The sequence below is a fragment of the Amblyraja radiata genome, chromosome 19, assembly GCF_010909765.2.
Source record: "Amblyraja radiata isolate CabotCenter1 chromosome 19, sAmbRad1.1.pri, whole genome shotgun sequence".
In the NCBI taxonomy this organism is placed as follows: Eukaryota; Metazoa; Chordata; class Chondrichthyes; order Rajiformes; family Rajidae; genus Amblyraja; species Amblyraja radiata.
Window position 1 is genome coordinate 30,066,668 of NC_045974.1, and position 12,117 is coordinate 30,078,784.

Below are 12,117 nucleotides of genomic sequence, written 5' to 3' on the forward strand. Positions count from 1 at the left end.
GATTTAATTTTGCTAGCCCTTGCTGTCTCCTCCCCTTCCTTAACCCTCTAGCTGTCTCCTCCCACCCTCCCATCCGCCCGCCCTCGGGCTCCTCCTCCTCCTCCCCTTTTCCTTCCTTCTCCCCCCCCCCTCCCCCCACCCCCCATCAGTCTGAAGAAGGGTTTCGGCCCGAAACGTCGCCTATTTCCTTCGCTCCATAGATGCTGCTGCACCCGCTGAGTTTCCCCAGCAATTTTGTGTACCTTCGATATTCCAGCATCTGCAGTTCCTTTTTGAACAAGATTGTTTCATATTTGTTTCAGAATGCTTCAATCTATAATAACTGAAAATTGTATTCAGTTCTCTTAATTTTTCAGAAAGTTATGGGCTTTTGACTGTCCTTGATCACAGCTTTTGAGTTAAGTCAATGGAAAAGCAATAGGGAACAAGATGCTAATTTCAGAGTATGAAAATGGCCATAACTGTTTTAACACTGAAGATATGAAAGTGAATTAGGTGTCAAATTAAACTTCTTTTTATGCTTTATCTGATGGGATAAATTGCAGACTTGATTTTTTAAATCTCAAAGGTGATGGAAGATCAAAGGTGTGAAGATCAAAGATCCTATAGCGGATCTTTGGTGAGGATGCAGCGTGGACGCGCAGCCGCAGACGAGGCCTGCCGGCCTTATGGCCGGCGCCGCGCAGCCGCAGAAGAAACCTGCCTGCCTGGCAGCCGGCGCCGCGCAGCCGCAGTGGCCGGCTGGAGGTGCAAGTGTCGGAGCCGGGGAGAAGCTGGGCAAAGTTGGGCGCGTACCGGCCGGGATGTGGACAAGGTGGGCGCAGTGACCGAATGGGCGGGGGAGCTCAGGAAAACAATCATCAACTACCGCATTGCACCGTTGGACTCCCTCTGTCCTTCGGTTCGAGGTGCAGGTTTCACAACTGGTCGAGCGTCAGGTGAGAAATGGCCGTGACGTTAAATAAAAAGCCGATGTTTAGATCAAGTGTGTGGCGGCTTCTATCGCCGCTGGCGCCGGCCTGCTGACGTCCCTCGCGGATCCAGGCGCGTCGCGCGACCAACCTTTTTAACGACTCGACGTTCCATTATTTTCGAACTTTACTTGAAGGGGGAATGGCGAGGTTCTGATTTTATGAATGGGCCGGCGGTCACGTGACAGCGGGCTGCGAGCCCCCCAGCTGTGCACCTGGAGATTGACACCTGTGCTGGTCGCAGGGTGCAACCTGCCTCCCGGCCTTGCTGCATGGTCAACTCACTCGCTGAGGCTGGCTGCGTAGAGACAGGGTTTTATTTTTGTGCGGAAATCGATTTCACTTGCAGTCCAGGTACTGAGCAAGCACAATCGAAACATTTAGCAATTCCCAGATGGAAACCCTCTACAGAGTGAGTGGAGGGGAACGTGTGGAAAACAACCCTCGTCCGTTTCTTCAAACAAAACGAGACTCTGTGAAAGAAGTGGGTTGTATATCGTCAAGAGATTTTCATTTAATCCAGTGACCATTGTGTAATTATCCGCATGGATTAAGAGAATTGATGTAGCGTCGGTTTATTGTGTTATAATAGAAGGCGATTTTTATTTGGCTCCGTTACAAATATAATGTAAATTCCCCCAATTTGTTATTTTTCTCGAGCAGATACTGTATTTGTGTTTAGACATCCTGTACAAAAGATTATTTTCAATCAATTATATTAAAACAGTTCGATCTCTGATTCTGCATCTACTGCCATAGTTGTCATCTGTCATAGTTTCTGCATCCACTGTACGTTTACATGTTTACACTAGAGAGTTGAATACAATATTTGCTACAAAACACCAAGTGCTGGAGGAACTCAGTGGGCCAGGCAGCTTCTGTGGAGGCATTCCAGCATCTGCAGTTTCTTGTCCTCAGAATTTGATAATTAACCAACTAGTTGTCTGATTTCACACATTTAATTTTTTTATAAACTTAAGTATAAATGCATTTCTTCTTTTGGATCATCGTTTGCTTTACTCATGTGAAACTCCTATATTACTTTCATCTGTTACTTCTAACTTATGGAACAATAGTTGTATTTCCATTTATTTGGGTTGATCAAAAAACAAAGTGCCGGAGGAACTGCTGGACTCCAGGCAGCTCCTGTGGAAGGCAGTGGACAGACAGTGTTTTGGGTTGCGACCCTTCTTCAGACTGGTCACCCGACAGATCCACTGAGTTCCTCTAGCACTTTGGGTTTTTTTGCTCAAGATTCCAGCATCTTACAGTGCCCTCCATAATGTTTGAGACAAAGACCCATCATTTATTTATTTGCCCCTGTACTCCACAATTTGAGAATTGTAATAGAAAAAAATCATGTGGTTAAAGTGCACATTGTCAGATTTTATTAAAGGGTATTTATACATTTTGGTTTCACCATGTAAAAATTACAGCTGTGTTTATACATCGTTCCCCCATTTCAGGGCACCATAATGTTTGGGACTCATGACTTCACAGGTAATTTTAATTGATCAGGTGTGTTTAAATGCCTCCCTAATGCAGGTTTAAGAGAGCTCACAGCACCTAGTCTTTCCTCCAGTCTTTCCATCATCTTTAGAAACTTTTATTGCTGTTTATCAACATGAGGCCCAAAGTTGTGCCAATGAAGCCATTATGAGTGAGAAACAAGAATAAAACTCAGAGACATCAGCCAAACCTTAGGCTTATCAAAATCAACAGTTTGGAACATCATTATGAAGAAAGGGAGCACTGGTGAGCTTACTAATCGCTAAGGGACTAGTAGGTCACGGAAGACCTCCACAGCTGATGACAAGAATTCTCTCTATATTAAAAGAAAAATCCCCGAACACCTGTCCGACAGATCAGAAACACTCTTCAGGAGTTTGGTGTGGATTTTTCAATGACCACTGTCCGCGGAAGACTTCATGAACAGAAATACAGAGGCAACACTGCAAGATGCAAACCACTGGTTAGCTGCAGAAATAGGATGGCCGGGTTACCGTGTGCCAAGAAGTACCTAAAAGAGCAACCACAGTTCTGGAAAACGGTCTTGTATACAGATGAGACGAAGACTAACTTATATCAGAGTGATGGCAAGAGCAAAGTATGGAGGAAAGAAGGAACTGCCCAAGATCCAAAGCATATCACCTCATCTGTGAAACATGGTGGTAGAGGTGTTATGGCCTGGGCATGTATGGCTGCTGAAGGTACAGGCTCACTTATCTTCATTGATGATAGAACTGCTGATGGTAGTAGCATAATGAATTCTGAAGTGTATAGACACATTCTCTCTGCTCAAGTTCAAACAAATGCCTCAAAACTCATTGGCCGGTGGTTCATTCTACAGCAAGACAATGATCCCAAACATACTGCTAAAGGAACAGAGGATTTTTTCAAAGCTAAAAAATGCTCAATTCTTGAGTGGCCAAGTCAATCACCCAATCTGAACCCAATTAAGCATGCCCTTTATATGCAGGAGAGAAAACTGGAGGGGACTAGCCCCCAGGCAAGCATAAGCTAAAGATGATTGTAATACAGGCCTGGATGAGCATCATCAGAGAAGACACCCAGCAACTGGTGATGTCCATGAATCGCAGACTTCAAGCAGTCATTGCACGCAAAGGATATGCAACAAAATACTAAACATGACTACTTCCATTTACATGACGTTGCTGTGTCACAAACATTATGGTGCCCTGAAATGGGGGAACTGCTGTAATTTCTACATGGTGAAACCAAAATGTGTAAAAATGACCTTTATTAAAATCTGACAATGTGCACTTTAACCACATGTGATTTTTTTATTTCCTATTACAAATCTCAAATTGTGAAGTTCAGAGGCAAGTAAATAAATGATGGGTCTTTGTCTCAACCATTATGGAGGGCATTGCATGTCTCCTATTTTGATTTGGTGTTGTCAGTGCATTGTCTGTTGGCCTTCAATATTGTTTATCCATACAGTATAAATTCAATGTTGGTATTGATTCGTCATTGTCATGAATATGGCGAAACAGTGAAAACATTGTTTTCAATATTATTCGGGCAAAATCATATCTTACATGAGAGCATCAGGTAGTACTCAAGAGAAAATAAGCAGAGTGCAGAATATTATGTTACTCTTTATGACTAATAATTTTAGAGTAAATTATATTGGACTTTTGACTTTCAGAATAGTGCTGTGGCATGATTTTGAAAATATAGACTACCTTCCTAAATTGCTGCTGCAGTTCCCGTGAAGGTACTCCCACAGCGCTGTTGAGGAAATCTTGGTCTGAAGAAGGGTCTCGACCCGAAACGTCACCCATTCTTTTTCTCCAGAGATGCTGTCTGACCCACTGAGTTACTCCAACTTTTTGTGTCTCACTTGCCAGGACTTAAACCTGGCAAAAGTGAAGAAATGCAATAGATTTCCATATTGGGATATTCAATAAATAATACATGGGAGTCAATTCACCCCTGCAAGTCTATGCCTGCTCACAGATACCCCTTTTCCCCCACGACTATGCTCCCCACATTCCAATTCTACAACACACGTACACCAGTGTAAGTTTTTTTTTACATTGGCTAAATAGCCCACTAACCTGTATATCGTTGGCATGTGAAAGCAACAAGAGTAAACCCTGGTAACCATAGGAACCGCACCAGAGGGCATGATTGCACCCAGATTACTAGAGCTGTGAGGGAGTAGCTCCCCTAGTTTCGCCACTGTGCAGCCCCTATCGTGTGCTGATCGTAGGTGACAATGCACTCATTTTCTAGCTATCTCCATCTCCTTGGAAATATAGAGGAGTACATTTTGGCTCATTTAGTGGACGGCCAACTCAGAACAATCACATTCCTGCACTAATTTTCCCTGAAGTGTATTTTACCCACGTTCCCAATTCTCTTTGATTGCCCTCAATGTGTTCATGCCAACAGTTGATCACACTAATTCTATATTATCCCACTTTCTTATGCATTTCTTACACACCATGGGGTGATTTAGAGGCCGATTAACCTACAAACGTCTCTGGGATGTGTGAGGAAGCTGGAGCACCCAGAGGAAACCCACGCAGTCACAGGGAGAATGTGCAAACTCCACACAGACCGTGTCTGAGGTTTGGGCTGTGAGGCTGCAGCTCTACTAGCTACGTCACTGTGCTTCTCCTGAAGGACTAAGTGTTGTTTAAGTCGAACAAAGTGTTGTGGACTGCTTTCAATTTCTAATGAGTTGTGATTGGAATTAAATTTTGTGATCGTGAACATCTTCATTTCCGATTATGGTGGGAGGAAGATAATGACATTGTTTTTAAGTAGGCAAGCTGTAGCTGCTCATAGCTAGATGGTTGCTGTTTCACATTTCATATTTCCTTTTGACATAGAAAGAGGTAATTGAATCCATACCTGCTGATTGAGCTATCCCATCAGTACCTTTCCACCACTTGTTTTCCATGTAACCTATTCTGTTAAATGTTCTGACATATCTTTCACTGAAGCCAGAATCTGTGTCTAATAAATGTATCACCAGCACATCTTTGAGGATGTGGGAGAAAAATTGAGCACTTTGGGAAACCCATAGTCACAGGAAGAGCATGCAAACTTCTTGAAGATAACAGCTGAGGTCAGAATTGATCCTGGGTTGCCGCAGTGAGGTGGCAGCATACCTGGTGTGGCTGCTGCAGTTCCTGGCATGTAATTCTGGAATCATTACACCAGTTTATGTTCACTGGCTTCAGTGAGCATTGTGTCAGGCTTTGAGGTTATAAATTGTGGTGGAATACATGTGTGCTGCTTGTCATCGTTGCATCTCGGGCATGTTATTTAACATGAATATTATGTCACATAAAGCAATGATATACCAATATCTTTAATCTAGTAATTCAATGTAAAATGCTAAATTGATAAATTAAGCTAACACCCAATGCATTCACCTGCCCTGAAACAAAATAATATCTTGTGGTTCTGTCATGACTGTAAGTAGGTGAAAAATAAAATTCAATTTTAGAGAGTGGAGACACAGGAACTGCAGATGCTTGAATCTTTCGCTGGAGGAACCTAATGGGCCAGGCAGCATCTGTGAAGGAAATGGACAGATGATGTTTTGAGGTGGGACCCTTCTTCAGATCAGTCTGAAGAGGTCCAGATGTTTCAGCTAGATTCCTGCTTTTGACTCCATTGTGTCATCTGGTTTTGCCTCATCTGATTTGGCTTTGGTTAATGATTTTGTTGCCAATAAACTTAAATTCTTGTGCTTTCCTAGGTGGCCTCCATTTAACATTGCTGCAGAAGTTTGCGCTAGTTTAAAACTCTGATGCTTATCGGTTCTGTTCACCATCACCGTCATCTTTGCTTATATAATTCATGGTTAAGGTCAAGAGGGCCTCATTATTAAAATGTTTGTCCCTTTTTTTGCAAATCCTTTACAGCCTTGCCCTTTTCTATCAGCAAAATTTTCGTACTCCAATTCTTTAGCAAGATCTCTGTGTTCCTCTTACTCTAGTTACTTTGTGTATCCTTCATTTTTGGTTTCTGGACTTTGCATTGCCTAGACTCCATATATCTCACCTTTTTTTAAAGTCCGAAAAGCAAATCTCTTTCACCAAACTTGTCACCCCCTATCCTGATGTTATTTTGTGTAATACGTGTCAGATTTTGTTTTTATAAAGCTGCTGCACAGCTCCTTGGAATAATGTGCATCCATTTGGGCAGCATGTAATGTCAAATAATTGTTTCTGGTTTGAGAGTAAATGACATTTTGAAATGCCTTACTGTTACTGATCGCCAATACACAACCTGATCAATTCTGTCGTCGTAACACTTCTTCAACTAAAACCACTAATCACTGTAGGTTTAGGTTCTGTAGATTTACTCGGCAGTCTGTAGTTGAACTTTATTGGGCATTTGTTCGTGTATCTTTTCCTTCAATTTAAATAAAAGCAAGTTGATTTTCCAGTTAAAAATTAAGTAGCTGTCTGAGGATTATATAAACAAACTAACAATCATCATGATTATTATTTGAATTGTTCAATTTTAACATACAGATAGTTAGGTTGAATTTGTTCCATGCAGCAGGGTATCTGGAACTGCGGAGCCGGCAGAACCGTTCCCATAGTCAACTTCAGACACTGACTTTTCGGGCCAGTATCTTCGCCCCTGGACAGCCCAGGCGGACTGTTCTGGTCCAATGGACTCCTCTGTGACTTCCGTTGGACTGGCTGAATGAATAATCCTGTAAGGCTCTGGAACCAAGGGTGCCGGAAAATCGGTGGTGGACCAGTATATAAAGTTAATAGTTCTACATATTGTGTGTTATGTCCACAGATGTTTAGTTTATTTTACAACGTTCTAATTTGCCAACCTCTCACTGAGAAACTGCAAGAATTGATTTTGAGAAATGAAATTGACATATTAGCTATCAACAGTCTTGATGAGATTTACTGCTCACTTTTGGAACAATGCAACAGTTCTGCATCTGTGGTTAGAATGCTTTACAATTAACTCCGAAGAACTCTTGTGTGAATCTTAAGTTTTTTTAATTGAAAATAATTTCAAACCCCATCTTCCTAAATCTTGCGATATTGAATGGTTTAAAACCTGGTTGGAAAATGTCTTTCTTTTGAGTTCTAATTTTGCATTTGGTAATTGAACTCTTTGTACTGATCCTTAAATAATTTATTCTTTTGTATGTGCTTGTAAATAAATAAAGAAGGCATCTAAGCTTGTGTGACAGCTGCCGTTTATAGCATGTTGAAAGCAAGCAGAGATAAAGACCTAACAATATTTATTTAAAAAGTGGCCCTTGGTGACAGTACACAACAACTTAGTTTGGACGTTTTGATGTTTTGAAATAAGTTCAGTGAATTGCTACTGTTCTTTGTTTAGGAATTTTTCTAATTTTTTTTCAGATAAAGGTTTTTAAATTGATAACAGATGCAACTGCCATCAATTTTTTTAAAGAGAACCAGGTAGTAAGTTTATGATAACCTTGTAAATCCAAACAAATATTGAAAAGGGAGAGGAAACATCATTAATACTTTTGTAACTTGCCTGCTGCACTCACAAAAATGGACACTGACTGGTACATGTGCCTGTGCCTATTCATTTGCTCTCAAGGACCATGTTAAATTGCTTTTGTCAGCTCATTTACAGGACCTAGGAGCATGTGCAGAAATTTACATTTCAATATTTGTTTTTTGAGGGGTGTGTTAAACTGGCATATTTACACACAAACATGCGCGCATCCTCTGTCCTCAATGATTTCAAGAGAGAAGGTTTTCTGTAATGAACCCCTCAAACCCATGTTGAACCACATTGAAACACACAATTCTTTGGATGTCCGAAATGGATTCCAAATCTGTTAGTGCCACTTGAAGCCCTTTTTTGAAAAACAAAAAGATTTATTCTGGCAGTAAAATAGACAAAGGGATTCTCACAAATCATCCAGATTCGTATATGACATAGAAAGCTTTTCTAAGCTGTGAATGAGTAAAGCTAGACCTTGTTTCTCTGACGGGGCCACTGGACAATATGTGTGGAGCTAATGGGAGTCTTGTATCTGAGCAAACAATATTGCATACAAACACTTACCTGCTGCAGCTGAAAGTAATCTATTTAATAAAAGCTCTGGGCCTCAATGCCATTTGTAGCCGTTTGTCAATGGCTTCAATTCACATGACTGATCAAATAAAGTAGAGCTATTGAAAGAAAATCTGAGAACTCTTGCTTAGTGCCCTTCCCTCTTGATCCAGCTGGTATTCCTGCCTTGTCGATTCCTCCTTGGCACACAACCAAAAAACACCGCCAGCCTACCAGGATTACACAGAACTTTTATCTCTTTCAAATTTTGTCATAGTTATCAATAACACAAGATCAGACTGATGTACAAAAATATATTCTGGTGATCCAATTATCCTTAACTGGTCCACAATTTTGCATTTTTAGTTTAGTTTAGCAATACAGCATGCAAGCAGGCTCTGTCCCACCGAGTCCACGCCAACCTGCAATCTCCGCATACTAACACTATCCTACACAAACTAGGGATAGTGTACAATTATACCAAGCCAATTAGCCTACAAACCTCTACATCTTTAGAGTGTGGGAGGAACACGGAGCACCCAGAGAAAACCGGAGCAGGTCACAGGGAGAACGTACAAACTTCGTACATATAGCACCCCTTGTCAGGATTGAACCCGGGTCTCTGGTGCTGTAAAGGCAGCAACTCTACTGCTGGGCCACCACCACATGCTGTGACTTCATTTTCCCCCCCCCCAAGTGATCATGAATTCTATTTGTAATCTTGGAGGATGGGAAATTACATGGTATCTTTTGTTATTACTCGGTATCTTTTTATCATTTATTAATATTCTCCCAAGTGTTCACTGGTATTAATTTTTTCCCCTTGCATTTATACAAATAACTCATTGATGCATCTAATTCCATCTTTATAAATTATGTGGAATTGGACGTGGTGAGGTATCAGATATGTTTTCAAAATAGATTTATCTTGTAAATTGGTGTTCTGCAAGGTATATTCTTGAAGAGATGACCAGGGACGTGTCAGGTCAGATGGAAACAAGAGGTTCTAGCTCCACATTTCTAAGTATCTTTGCACCCCCCCCCCCCCCCCCCCCCCCCCCTCCCCTCCCACCGGTTCCCTGACCACCCACCTAATTTAGGGGGCATTTTACAGTCAACAGTTGACCTACCAGCATGTCTAGGATATGTGAGGGAAACCACATGGTGACAGCAAGAGCACAAAAATACCACTGGAAGACAGGATTGAACTTGGGTCGTGAAGCTGTGCAGTAGTTGACGTTTCATTTGACAGGTGTTATGTTGGTAGTTATATTTCATAAGTTATAACGATACATACATTTAAAATGCCTCATTCTGATGTTATATAATTCATTGCAATCACTAGTATATTGATGAGCTGGGAAATATTTTTTGTATGTGTTTTCTTTTCAGGGATTTATAAACCACTTGCTTTAAATTATTTGCGACCAAACTGTTGAGTTTGCTTTCAGTTTTTCCAATTCAATATGGACTTTCTGTAATAACGTTCTTTGTAGACATTCAAAATAATGTTGCTTTGTATCAAAACATTTCTGATAATAGGATTGAACACATTGATTATTTAAAAAACTAAAATTGCTGTATCTTTATCTTTATTTATTTCGAACGATTAAAAAAAAAACGAAAAGAAAATGAATAAATAAAAGGAAAATTATTTATATATATATATATATATATATATATATATATATTTATATATATATATACATAAATACATACATACATACATACATATACATATACATACATACATACATACATATACACATATACACACATACATAACATATATGTACATACATAAATTAAAAAATCAAAAGCCAATTTCAACATAATACACATTAGACTCGTTCGAAAAGGGATAGGACGAAGCCTATGCTTGTCAAGTCCTACCCCCATTCTTCACCATTAACAATTTTCTGTATAATTTTCAGTTAAATGTTACTGTGTTGCTATCCATTTATTTACAAATAATGGGACATTACTACAGAATAAGAGGCTGATCATTTAAAACCTGAGGTGTGTAGAAATTTCTTCTATTGTGAATCTCTGGAATTCTCTGCCCAGAGGGTGGTAGAGCCCAGATCATTAAATAGATTTAAGGTGAATATAGATAAATATTTGAATGATTTGAAGTATGAAGGATCATGGTGTACCGTCATAGAAGAGGAGTTGAGGCCAGCATAGATCAGCCATGATGAGAATGAATGGCAAGGCAGACTTTGGGGGATGACTGGCCTACTCCAGCTACTATTTTCTTGTACTCTGGTGTCAAGTGTTTATGATTGGAATCAGAGTAGTTTGTTGTATAATTCCAGCTATTGGGCCTGCTTGAGATACTGTCACTAAAAAAAATTGAAATTTGCTAAAATACTTGGTCAAGTTAGATGATAAGGTTTGACCAGTCTGTACAGCATGATATTGAAGAAGCAATCCTTTGGTTCATCACGGAATTTCTTCCAATCTTAATTTGGTTGTGAGGTAAAGTGCTGTTGGCATCTATGAGTAGGCCTTTTTAATAATCGGTGCAAAAGCTGAATTTGTTAAAATGTTTGAAGTTAATAATGTTCTTCAGCATCAGGGATGGCCCAGCAGCAGTTGTGATTGCATTTATGGTTGTTTACTTGTGAATCCATTTTGCAAGTTTATAATATGTAGAAATGCTTACAGTGAAATTACTTCTGTAATATTAACGTCATAATTTTGTGCAGGTCACTTAATTTAAGCATGTATTCAAGCAAATTTAAATGTATTTCAGTTAATGAAGTATTCTCCAAAGGTAATTATCAGTATATTCAGAGAAGCATATCATAATTTATACTGCAAATCTCCTTGACGTAGTTGAAATATTATTTTACATACATCAAGTTCTTGAAATGGAACACCATGGTTTCAGCAAGACAACAATGGCACAATAAACGTTTATTGAATAAAAAAAATATTTGAAACCATTGAGTTTTTTTGTAAATATGAAAATAAAATGCAAAATGTTTATTTGGTGGTTGATATTAGTACCTCATTGGGCAAGATTTTTTTGGGAATGAATCAGTATAAACTTTGGAGATTATGAGTCACGTGTTAATATTGAATGTGAATCTCAGAGCCTCCAACTTTGCTGGCAGTAAAGGTTGAGTGATTTAATTGTCTCTGAAATACCTATGAGTGTCAGAAACATCTAAAAATAATCTATTTCAATTTACATTTATTAAATTGGAAAACAAAGTTATGAGAGCCCATCCTAGTTTTGCTGTTAGCTGAAATCCTACAGGCCCTATTTTGGTAGAGATGATTCAAAAGCAATTATTTGCAAATGAGAGTGAGAACATTGCTATATAAATGCAATTTCTTTCTTTATAGCAGTGGGTGTGTACACCACATGACTTTCTTATCAATTGAACTGCAGCTGAGATTCCATAACTTGGCGCAGTTCATCCTTGAACCTTGGAGTCTCTTGCTCTGCATGACTCAACAGGGCAGCAGGTAATGTGTTTACTTAGCATTTTACTGAGCATTCAAATTAATCTTCATCGAAGCTGTATGTATTTCAAATAGAAATGTTACTATATAAGCAATTCACTACTTTTTGGTT

General features: G+C 39.6%; 1 protein-coding gene across 2 annotated transcripts in view; it reads left to right on the forward strand.

Annotated features, from left to right (window-relative positions):
- The first annotated feature begins 726 nt into the window (after positions 1 to 726).
- LOC116984079 (RAB3A interacting protein) overlaps positions 727 to 12,117 on the forward strand; it is a 36,934-nt gene continuing 25,543 nt past the window's right edge. For both annotated transcript variants that reach the window (XM_033038159.1, XM_033038160.1), the window contains exon 1: positions 727 to 938. The gene's annotated coding sequence lies outside the window, so the exon portion shown is untranslated. The remainder of the gene's footprint in view (positions 939 to 12,117) is intronic.